This window comes from Procambarus clarkii, chromosome 61, assembly GCF_040958095.1.
Source record: "Procambarus clarkii isolate CNS0578487 chromosome 61, FALCON_Pclarkii_2.0, whole genome shotgun sequence".
NCBI lineage: Eukaryota > Metazoa > Arthropoda > Malacostraca > Decapoda > Cambaridae > Procambarus > Procambarus clarkii.
The window spans coordinates 30,046,649-30,057,372 of NC_091210.1; the positions used below are offsets into that span (position 1 = coordinate 30,046,649).

Here is a 10,724-nt window from a genome sequence, read left to right on the forward strand (position 1 = left end):
AGGAAACCACGCATAACGCATTAGAGGGAATGTTTAGATCCCCTCCAATACAGTTTCTGTGTGCTTTTCTCCTACCCCCCCCTTCCTTTTATATTTTTTGTGCTTTATTATGCATTTGATGGTTACAAGATATACATGGGTTGATACAAAAATAATAATGCAAAAAGGTGCTTAAAGGTTATGGATCTCTTGAAAAACACAACAATGGGAAACATTGATGAATGTCACAGACGGGTTCGATCATTGTTGCAAGTCAAACACTTCGAATTCCTCTGAAGTTGGACTAGTGCCCAAGACGCAACAGGCATTTCCCCTCTGAATCGCAACACTGAGGCGCTGGAACAAGAAACTTTTTGCTCTCTGGTCTTTTGTAGCGCTGATCAATTTGTCCCCCAATTCCTTCAGGAACTTCAATGCACATTTTCCCCACGAACCGAGGGTCTCCGAGCCGATCGGAACAAAGCTGTAGCAGTGTGCCAGACCTCTGTATTTAATAATTTTCTGCGATTCCCTGACAGAAGCAGCACCACCGCTTTCACGTGTGCTGTAGTGGAGGTAGGTACTGGCCAGTGTGGCAGTGCACGTGTAGTCCCATACCACTTGCTTACCATCCTTCCAAGGTAGCAAGGTGACCCCATCAGGGCGCTTCTGAGGGTCGTTAGGTCTGGATAAGTGTGGTTCTCTTTGTGCCGGGCAGCGGGCTGTGGCGAGGCTCCTCTTGATGATGTCGTTGACTTCTTCATGTCTTGCAATTTTACCCTGTGATTTACGACATACCAGACCATGACGACCATATTGGTCTGCCATCGCAGTTCCGCAGATGCACCTATGTTCAGTGAGGATGGGGGCGGCAAGGCGAAGGGCAACTCCAATGCGGAGAGCGTCATGACTGAGGCGAGTTCCCAGGGCTGCATTGGGCACAGCAAATAAAAAATCCCCGGCGTGGGGTGCTGTTACCGCTAGGAGGCGGGCTTTGTTTTCAGCATCAGCGTTGTCAATCATTGCTGTGACAGTCTTTTCCATTATGGGGCTATCTCAGTGGGCCTGCTTGTGGTCTTTTGGGACATGTGGTCGGTTTTGAGGGTGTGCAATGGTGTCCCATTGTCTGGCTGCTTCGATGAACGTTTGATCATGAGTTTCCGCTGTCTCTCTCATACGCTCTGGTAGGATCTGCCCTACCAATTCGTTGGCTGCTGTACATGAGGATAAGAATGCTGGAAGTGCTACCTCAGTTGCCTTTCGTATGCCTATCCCTCCAAATCTCACTGGGAGTGTTGCTTGGTCCCACTGACTGTCATCTAAATCTAGGTTGAGCGCCTTTCTGAATATGGACCTGAGGAGCTCATCATATTGATGTAGAAGTGGGTTGCCAAAAGTTGGTGCACACCTTAAGAAGTATGTTAGCCTGGGCAAGGTAAGGCACTTTGTGAGAAGGTAGAGGGTATCGCGGGAGTCCAAGTCCCCAATTCTCTCTTCCATCCTCTTTAGGTCTCTAAACTTTTCGTCAAGGACTGCAGCAATGGCATTGTGGCCCAGAGGTGCTCCGAGTAGTGTGCTGTCGGTAGGTTTAACGACTGAGGCTTTATATATATATATATATATATATATATATATATATATATATATATATATATATATATATATAAAGCTATATACTATATATATAGCTATAGCTATATAGCTATATACTATATACTATATATATATATATATATATATATATATATATATATATATATATATATATATATATATATATATATATATATATATATATATATATATATATATATATATGGCTTTTAAATACAGGCTACCGGGGAGGGAGGACGTGTGGAGGAGGCTCTGTTGTTTACTGAGCCATTACCTAGGGACATCCTGACGTCACTGTGCCTAGCCTTCACAGAGTGCTGTGTGAATGTCCTGGGAAGGTGCAGGAGTGGCGGCAAGTGCCTAGAGTGGACCATCTCAACAAAAACGGATGAAAACAGGTGGGTGTGCAGTGTATGGAATACAACGGCAGTGAGGGCCACGCTGGCGCCCTCTAGGCCTCCCAGGCTAAGGTGTGGGGGAGGAGGGGGTATTGTTGTTCGGTCGGGCGAGGGGGGGGGGGTCACCCATGTGCCACCCAGTGTTTATTGAAATACGTTTGGGAAAGAAAAATGAAAATAAAAATCAGCAATCATGGTCAGAGCTAATAGAGCTCACAGTGTGTCGGATTACAAGTGTATGATTCATTCACCATTGTGCAGTGATATACAAGAAAATTATACCAGTGTTTAAGTGTCACCCAGAGCCCCCCTCAAGCTGAGCGAGGCCCGGTCAACCCCCCACCTCCTCCCCGCCCGCCGGCCTCGCCGCACCACAGTACCTCCTGCCATCCCACCACCCAGCCCACCCTGCGCCTGGGTGTCTCCCACCCACCTATTCACCGCCCACACAGTGCTTGTGGCAGGGATGTGCTACCCCCCATGCACCCAGATATGGCACAGGTCACAGCAGGCATTCAGGTTCCTCCCAAAATGGAGGGAGACACAAGTACTCATAGGAGTGGTGAGTGTGAGGGACAGCTAGCCACCCCTCCTGCCACCACCCGTGTCCACCCCTGCCGCCACAACCCCTGTCATCCCTCCCACGCCGGCCGCCTGGGGGATGGAGGGGACTCCACCAACTAACCAGGAACCCCTCAGCCAAGAACAGGGTCCTGGGAACAGTGCACCCAAACGTGCAACCAGAGGACCCAGACTCAGAGGAACGTGCCGGGTGTGTGACGAATCACACAGCCTTAGAAACGATGGAACCCTACGTCAACACAACGGCTGTGAGGGCTCATGGACGGCACCTGTAGAGAGAGAAGGCCCACAGGTCCCCCGGCACCCCCACACATCCCAGCAAACTTCATGTCATCAGATGACCTCCCGGGGGCCATCAAAGCATTCACCACCAGAACTCTTCCTCACATTCCTAAAGCAGCGAGCCCATTTGCAGCAGGGAAATATACAGACCTTTTAAGGAAAGTAAATGAACGGTCTGAAAATCTTAATGCTGCAGCCACCATCAAAGCATGGCATAATTTGCTCCTGTTTGGCAATATTTGCTTAGGCGTACCTGCAAGAGGCAAGTCGCTAGCCTCATCAGTCACTAGGGCAATAAATAATTTCCCCAGAGCTGACAACTTGATCCCCATCCCTCCTCAACGCAAAAACCGTCGTGGCAGACCCAAGAGTTGAGACCCAAGAGCCATGGTCTCATCTGTCGTAAGACACAGGGAAAGATTGCCAGACATGAAGCAGTCAATGACATCATCAAGAGAAGTTTGGCTTCAGCTGGATGCCCAGCACAAAGGGAACCTCAGTTGTGCAGACCTGACAACAGCCAAAAACGCCCAGATGGAGTCACCCTGCAGCCGTGGAGGGAAGGTAAACAGGTCGTGTGGGACTACACGTGTGCATCCACATTGGCTGATACCTATCTACCTTACAGCGCAGCTGAGGGAGGCGGGGCGGCCACTTTCAGGGAGACCCAGAAAACTAACAAGTACAGGGACCTAGAACGTTGTTACAGGTTCGTGCCAATAGGCTCTGAGACTCTGGGCGCCTGGGGTAAATGTGCACTTAAGTTCCTGAAGGAGCTGGGCGAGGAACTCATTGGGAAGACTAGAGACCCAAGAGCGGCCAGTTTTATGTTTCAGCGCCTCAGTGTCGCTGTTCAGAGGGGAAATGCGTGCTGTATCTTGGGTACGCAACCGACCCCCGAGGAGCTGGACGAGGTCTTCGAACACTGATTGGTATATTGTTATATAAGTGTGTGTTTTCTGTAAATGGTAGCATTGCAATAAAATCAAATAAAAAAAAATAATAGGGGTGTTTTATATATATATATATATATATATATATGTATATATATATATATATATATATATATATATATATATATATATATATATATATATATATATATATAGATATATATAGATATATATATATATATATATATATATATAGATATATATATATATATATATATATATATATATACATCTATATATATATATATATTCAGTTGCATATTGTCCAGGGGACCATTCTAGCTTGTTCGCATATATATATATATATATATATATATATATATATATATATATAGATATATATATATATATATATATATATATATATATATATATATATATATATATATATATATATATATATATATATATATATATATATATATATATATATTCGAGTATGACTTAAGATAAGCTGCGGGAAGTTCGATTATGACTTTAGATAAGCTGCGGGAAGTAAGATGTCTAAGACTACTTATAAGAAACAGGATCATCTACTCATTTACCCACCACTGTAAAAAAAAAAGGTGAGGGTAGAACGTTACACTCAGTGTGTAACGTTCTACCCTAACGTTCTAATATATATATATATATATATATATATATATATATATATATATATATATATATATATATATATATATATATATATATATATATATATATATATATATATATATATATATATATATATAGATATATATATATATATATATATATATATATATATATATATATATATATATATATATATATATATATATATATATATATATATATATATATGTCGGAAAATCCGACACCATTTAATAATCATACAGATAATAGCTGTATTGTATAAACAAGTTACCCATAGAAAACGTAACTTGTAGTGGAATTTCCGTCTAAAGAAAACGGGATATCATCACCACATACTATTATAATTCACCAACTATTCTGCTGGGAATTATTCTTAAATACATTAGTCTTTGGACTTTACCATCATAAAACATCTCATATAAATTAACTTAATTATCAATATTAAAGTAGAGTAAATGTGACCCTTCTATCACCTTTGGACATGTGGACAATGTAAGCCAGGCGTCAGAGTGAGGAGGAGGGCAGCCATTGTTTATAACGAGACCAGAGGCTCACACGGGAGCAAATTCGGCTCCTGTTAAATTTACTTGGACGTAGTGTTATGGAAACCAAAGGTGTACCATTGTCAACACGCTGTCTACAAATTCAAGTTAAGTGTCTATCCGAAACCCGTTTATCATTCATTTATGGCCATTAATGTCAGGATATAGGGTGACCCGGTTAGATCACGTGGAAGCCTCAAACTAAAGGTAATTAAGCCAGGTCTTCATGTTCCATGTACAGATTTCTCTGATATAGCTTGTCATATATAGGTATCTGGCTTCACAGTTAGCGCCCTTTTGACAGGTCAAGACGAGGATGCAAGATTTTGTGCACCAGTTACTGGGTGATGGAAGCTGCCTCAAAGAGGATAATTTGGTGTCTACACCTTAGTTATACCAGGTGGACTAACCTGCTGTACTATAAGATAAGGAACCTCTTCAATGTTTAATAATGTGTAGTTAATACTGTAGTTTGATTGGCTGCATATATATTCAATTAATAAACCCCCCTAATGTGTAGAGGATCGATTTGTGAGATTAAGAGATTATTGCAGAAATACAGTCCACTTAACATTATACAAATTGCTATCGAAGTATATAAATTAACGTAAATATAAATTCATATAAATTAAATAAATATAAATCTCACAGGTCGGTTCCCACAATATATATATATATATATATATATATATATATATATATATATATATATATATATATATATATATATATATATATATATATATATATATATATATTCGAGTATGACTTAAGATAAGCTGCGTGAAGTTCGATTATGACTTTAGATAAGCTGCGGGAAGTTCGATTATGACTTTAGATAAGCTGCGGGAAGTAAGATGTCTAAGACTACTTATAAGAAACAGGATCATCTACTCATTTACCCACCACTGTAAAAAAAAAAGGTGAGGGTAGAACGTTACACTCAGTGTGTAGATTAAGGGGCCCTGTGACCAACTTATAAACCTTCCTCAAACACTCAAATTTTGTGTGCATAATCTACATGTTAAAGGTTCCAACTTTTCCTAATGGATCAACATCATAATGAGAACAGAATACAATATATATATATATATATATATATATATATATATATATATATATATATATATATATATATATATATATATATATATATATATATATATATATATATATATATATATATATATATATTGTATTCTGTTCTCATTATGATGTTGATCCATTAGGAAAAGTTGGAACCTTTAACATGTAGATTATGCACACAAAATTTGAGTGTTTGAGGAAGGTTTATAAGTTGGTCACAGGGCCCCTTAATCTACACACTGAGTGTAACGTTCTACCCTCACTTTTTTTTTTTTACAGTGGTGGGTAAATGAGTAGATGATCCTGTTTCTTGTAAGTAGTCTTAGACATCTTACTTCCCGCAGCTTATCTAAAGTCATAATCGAACTTCCCGCAGCTTATCTTAAGTCATACTCGAACTTCCCGCACCTTATCTTAAGTCATACTCGAACTTCCCGCAGCTTATCTTAAGTCATACTCTACCTTCATGACTAAACCACACACCAGAAGATGAAGAGACGACGACGTTTCGGTCCGTCCTGGACCATTATCTTGTTGATTGAGACTTGATAATTTGACACGACCTGATAATGGTCCAGGACGGACCGAAACATCGTCATCTCTTCATCATCTCGTGTGTGGTTTGGTCAACATATCTTCAGTAACGTTATTGTGACTCATCCTCAGCAAACTCTAACTTGACACAGCTTATCTAAAGTCATACTCTAACCTGCCATTGCTCATCTACAGTAAGGTCATAATCTACTTGTTTTTCCTTGGAATATGATTGGCCAGCCGATTGATAACCGGTTGGCCTGTTATTGCACTACACACAGCCGAGGTGGCACCTAGGCATTACTCACAGGTCAGGCTGCCCGTCCTCCCAGTTAGTGTAGTTGGTGACCTCGCCGTCCACCCAGGTAAACTGCCCCGGATGATCCTGGGAAACAAGGAGAAACAGTTTATGTGAAACAGACGCGTCCTACACTGTAGGGTGTTGCCAGAGTGTGTGATGTAGTGAACTACGTCACCACTTTACACCACCTACATCTTATGTTGACTTCTATAATGAAATACAATCCCAGGAAAATTAATACATGCAATAGTTAACACCAATGATAAGTACAGATTGGATTAAATATCTCCACATGGGGATTTTCAATTAGAAACAACATTAATTACAAAAAAAAAAATTGTCCAACACACAACGACGTCCACTCGTTGTGTGCGGAATTCAGTGTGCTCGTTCATGGCACATGAAACGTATTTTGCAATTATTGTTGTTTCTAATTGAAAATTCCCATGTGTAGATATTATAATTATACAATCAAAGTCCACTCAACCCCCGCAAGTACAACTAGGTGAATACACAGTTCATGCAAGTAGTTCAGAAACAACAAAGTGGTCCTGGGAAACCAATCAGTCCTGGTCCTGGGAAACCAACCAGTCCTCGTCAACCAACCCGACCCACACTAGGCTGTTTAAGTCAGCGGCCGTCCTCATCAAAGGTCAAATGCTCATTAAACCAGGTGCCAAACTTGGTATTTATGAATGAGATACACTTTACATTGGAGCAGCAGGGCCTCACATACAAAGATTCAAGCTTGTTAATCCAGCCGCCAAACTCCCTGTTTATGAATGAAAAGCTGTTTGCACACGACTCACAACTGATGACGTCCGAACACTTCCAGAACAAGTGCTTCGCTCACGTCTTATGTTCGAACCACAATTCTATAAATGCTGTGGGGTATTTTGCCCATCAGGATTTTGTTTGCTTATTTATTTATATATTAAATTATTAATTTATTGAAATTACTTCAATTTATAATTATTAATTCAAAGTCGACTGTATACTCTGTGATTATCCTGCCAGGTGTTTACCTGATCACATATTTGGGGGGGTTCATGTCCGTAGCTTAATAATCAAGTACTTGATAGTGGTAATAAACTTATGAATTATTAATGTTAGTTCTAATACTACTACTGGTATTAGTGTAATACGGGACACAGCTTAGCTGTTAAGGAAAGTGTGGCTGGGTTACCCAGCCATGCACACGTCCTGGTCACGTGAGCCATGTTGTCTCGTGTTCGAGCAAGTATGGCGTCTGTACAGGTCGAGGTAGATGCTAACAACTCGCTGTGATTATTTTTCCTCCCTTGAACCACACCTGTAGAGTAACTACAGTGTACTAAACTGTATTCACAGATGTGTAATATAGCAAGGAAATGTTGTGTAATTTGTGAAACCAGGCTTAACTTTGTGGTTGTTGTTTTCATGCGTTCTAAAGATCTATCCTAGACACAGAATAAATAAAATCCAATAAATCTGAGCTAAAAAAAAACGAAATGGCACCTCCAATAATTCTTGCAACAATTAGTGACTAATGTGAGTCACGTTGCCCTTTGGGATTTGCTGGTGGAGATAGTGGTCACGTAGTAGCTCAATATTGGCTCAACAACCTCGTGACGTGTCAACTTCCCAGCAGTGCACTCTCATGGGCAGCCTTTGTTTACAATGCTGCCCTCGTTCTCCCTAAACTCTTGACACATACAGAAACGGTTCATTTTGTTTCAAGAGAAGTGGCTTATTTAGTATATTTGACTACTGTTTATTATTGAATATATAATTAATAGCAATAATTTGTTTATTGTGTTGCCAGTTCTGAGACTGGAAGATGTTTAGTGGAACATTAGTTAGCTGAATTTTGTGACGAAATCTGATTGTAGCGGCCTTTCCCATTCTCTATTATCTTTTTATGACTAATGTAAATTAATATTTTACGGCAGTTAGTAATGATAGTACGTTAGAGTAGGAATTTTCGACATAATTCCAGGGGGAGGGGAAAGACAGTGAGAAGCATGGGTCGGAGTCCAATATTTAGGGATGCCAAACACTTCATTCCCTGGTGTTTGGGCTGCCATCGTCCCTGGTGGCCTAAGGTTAATTTTAGTTAACTAATCCACACTATTTAGATCAATCTTAAGGCTGAGTGCCTTGAGTAATGACTCAAGCCTCAATCTAAAGGATTGGAGTGAGTCAGAGGATCCATCTATGGATGATAAGTCCAACAATTTTTGGACTAAGATTGAAACAGCTTTCTCTGTGTCAACATAATTATCCTTAAGGAGCTGGACTGAGGGATCATAGCCGTCACTGTTTAGGGTTAAATCTACTACCATCTTTTCAGCGTCTTCCTTAAGTAGACCCTATAAGTATGTAAATTTGGTGCTTTTAGGGATAGTGTGTTTAGAATCCATCGAGTCCACAAATTTGCTCCAGAAGTTATCCCAACTTTCATCCTCTATTTCAGAGGATGTGGGTAAACTGATTAATGACAGTTTGACTTTTGGTTGTACTGTATTAGGGGAAGCTGTGGTTCTTGCCTTACACTATTAATTTATATAGGAGAACAAACCAATTTTTTAATACACAGTATGTTAAGTTAACATTGATGAATGCGTCTGGGGAGGACAGCCACTGCTTTAACCAGCCTAGTGTGAGGACGGGTTTACTGTAGGTGCCAACCTGTTCTCAGACCAAGTCCATTCCATCCAGCAAACGACCCCAAAGATGCATTCATAGATTTTAAAATGCTTTTTATTCAAAATAAAAATTTTCCACAAATATAAATTAATATAATTTTATATTTGCATACTGTGCATATTTAGGCAATGGTTATAGGCTAGGTTTTGTTGGCTGTTATTTGTATTTGTAGTATGTGGGTGAAGCATTTACAACATTGTGCTTCGAACAATAGTTGTCAGCGAAAAACTTGTTCTAGAAGTGTTCAAACGTCATCAACTGTGAGTCGTTTAACCGTTTAACATTCATAAACAGCGGGTTTGGCGGGTGTATAGACTTTGGTCTTTGTTTATGAGTAAAGGCTTCACGACTCACAGCAACCCATCCTCACACTAGGCTAGTTAAAGCAGCGGTTGTCCTCCTCAGATGCATTCCTCAATTTTAACATATTGCGTATCAAAATTTTTTTTGTTCTCATATATAAATTAATATTTTTATACATACAAATTATATGTATAGTTAGGCATAGGTTTGGTTAGGTTAGGTGTTTAGGTTCTGTTGGTGCTTATTTGTATTTGAAGTTCATGGGTGGAGCATTTTTAGAATAGTGGTTCAAACAGCGGACGTGAGCAAAGCACTTGCTCTGTAAGTGTTCACACGTCATCAGTTGTGAGTCGTGTGTAAAGAGCTTTTCATTCATAAACAGGGGGTATGGAGGCTGGATTAACGAACTTGGATCTTAGTATACGATTACAGGCTGCTCACAGCTGATGACGTTCAAACATTTCTCAAACAGTGCTTCGTTGACGACCTCCGTTCGAATCGCAATTCCGTAAATGTTTCACCCACATACTTCAAATGCAAATAATTACCAACAGAACCTAAACATCTAACCTAACCTACACCTAATTATACCCAGAACTTTAATATATAACAGTTTTAATTTATATCATGAAAATTTATTTTTATTACAAAATGTTAATTTGATGAATCCATCTTGAAAATGCGGGTCGTCCGCTGCTTTAACAAGCCTAACTGAGGTCCCATTGCCAGGAATGTAACTATGGATTTCCATATTAAGACCTCCCTCTGTAATATAGCCAATTAGATCAATCACACATCAAAATATACATCATTCCAATTTTGACTATTTTGGGAGACAATGTAA

The 10,724-nt window shown here is 39.7% G+C and overlaps 1 pseudogene; it reads right to left on the minus strand.

Moving 5' to 3' along the window:
• The window catches only part of LOC123751800 (macrophage mannose receptor 1-like), a 111,041-nt pseudogene that overhangs the window by 88,990 nt on the left and 11,327 nt on the right, over window positions 1-10,724 (minus strand).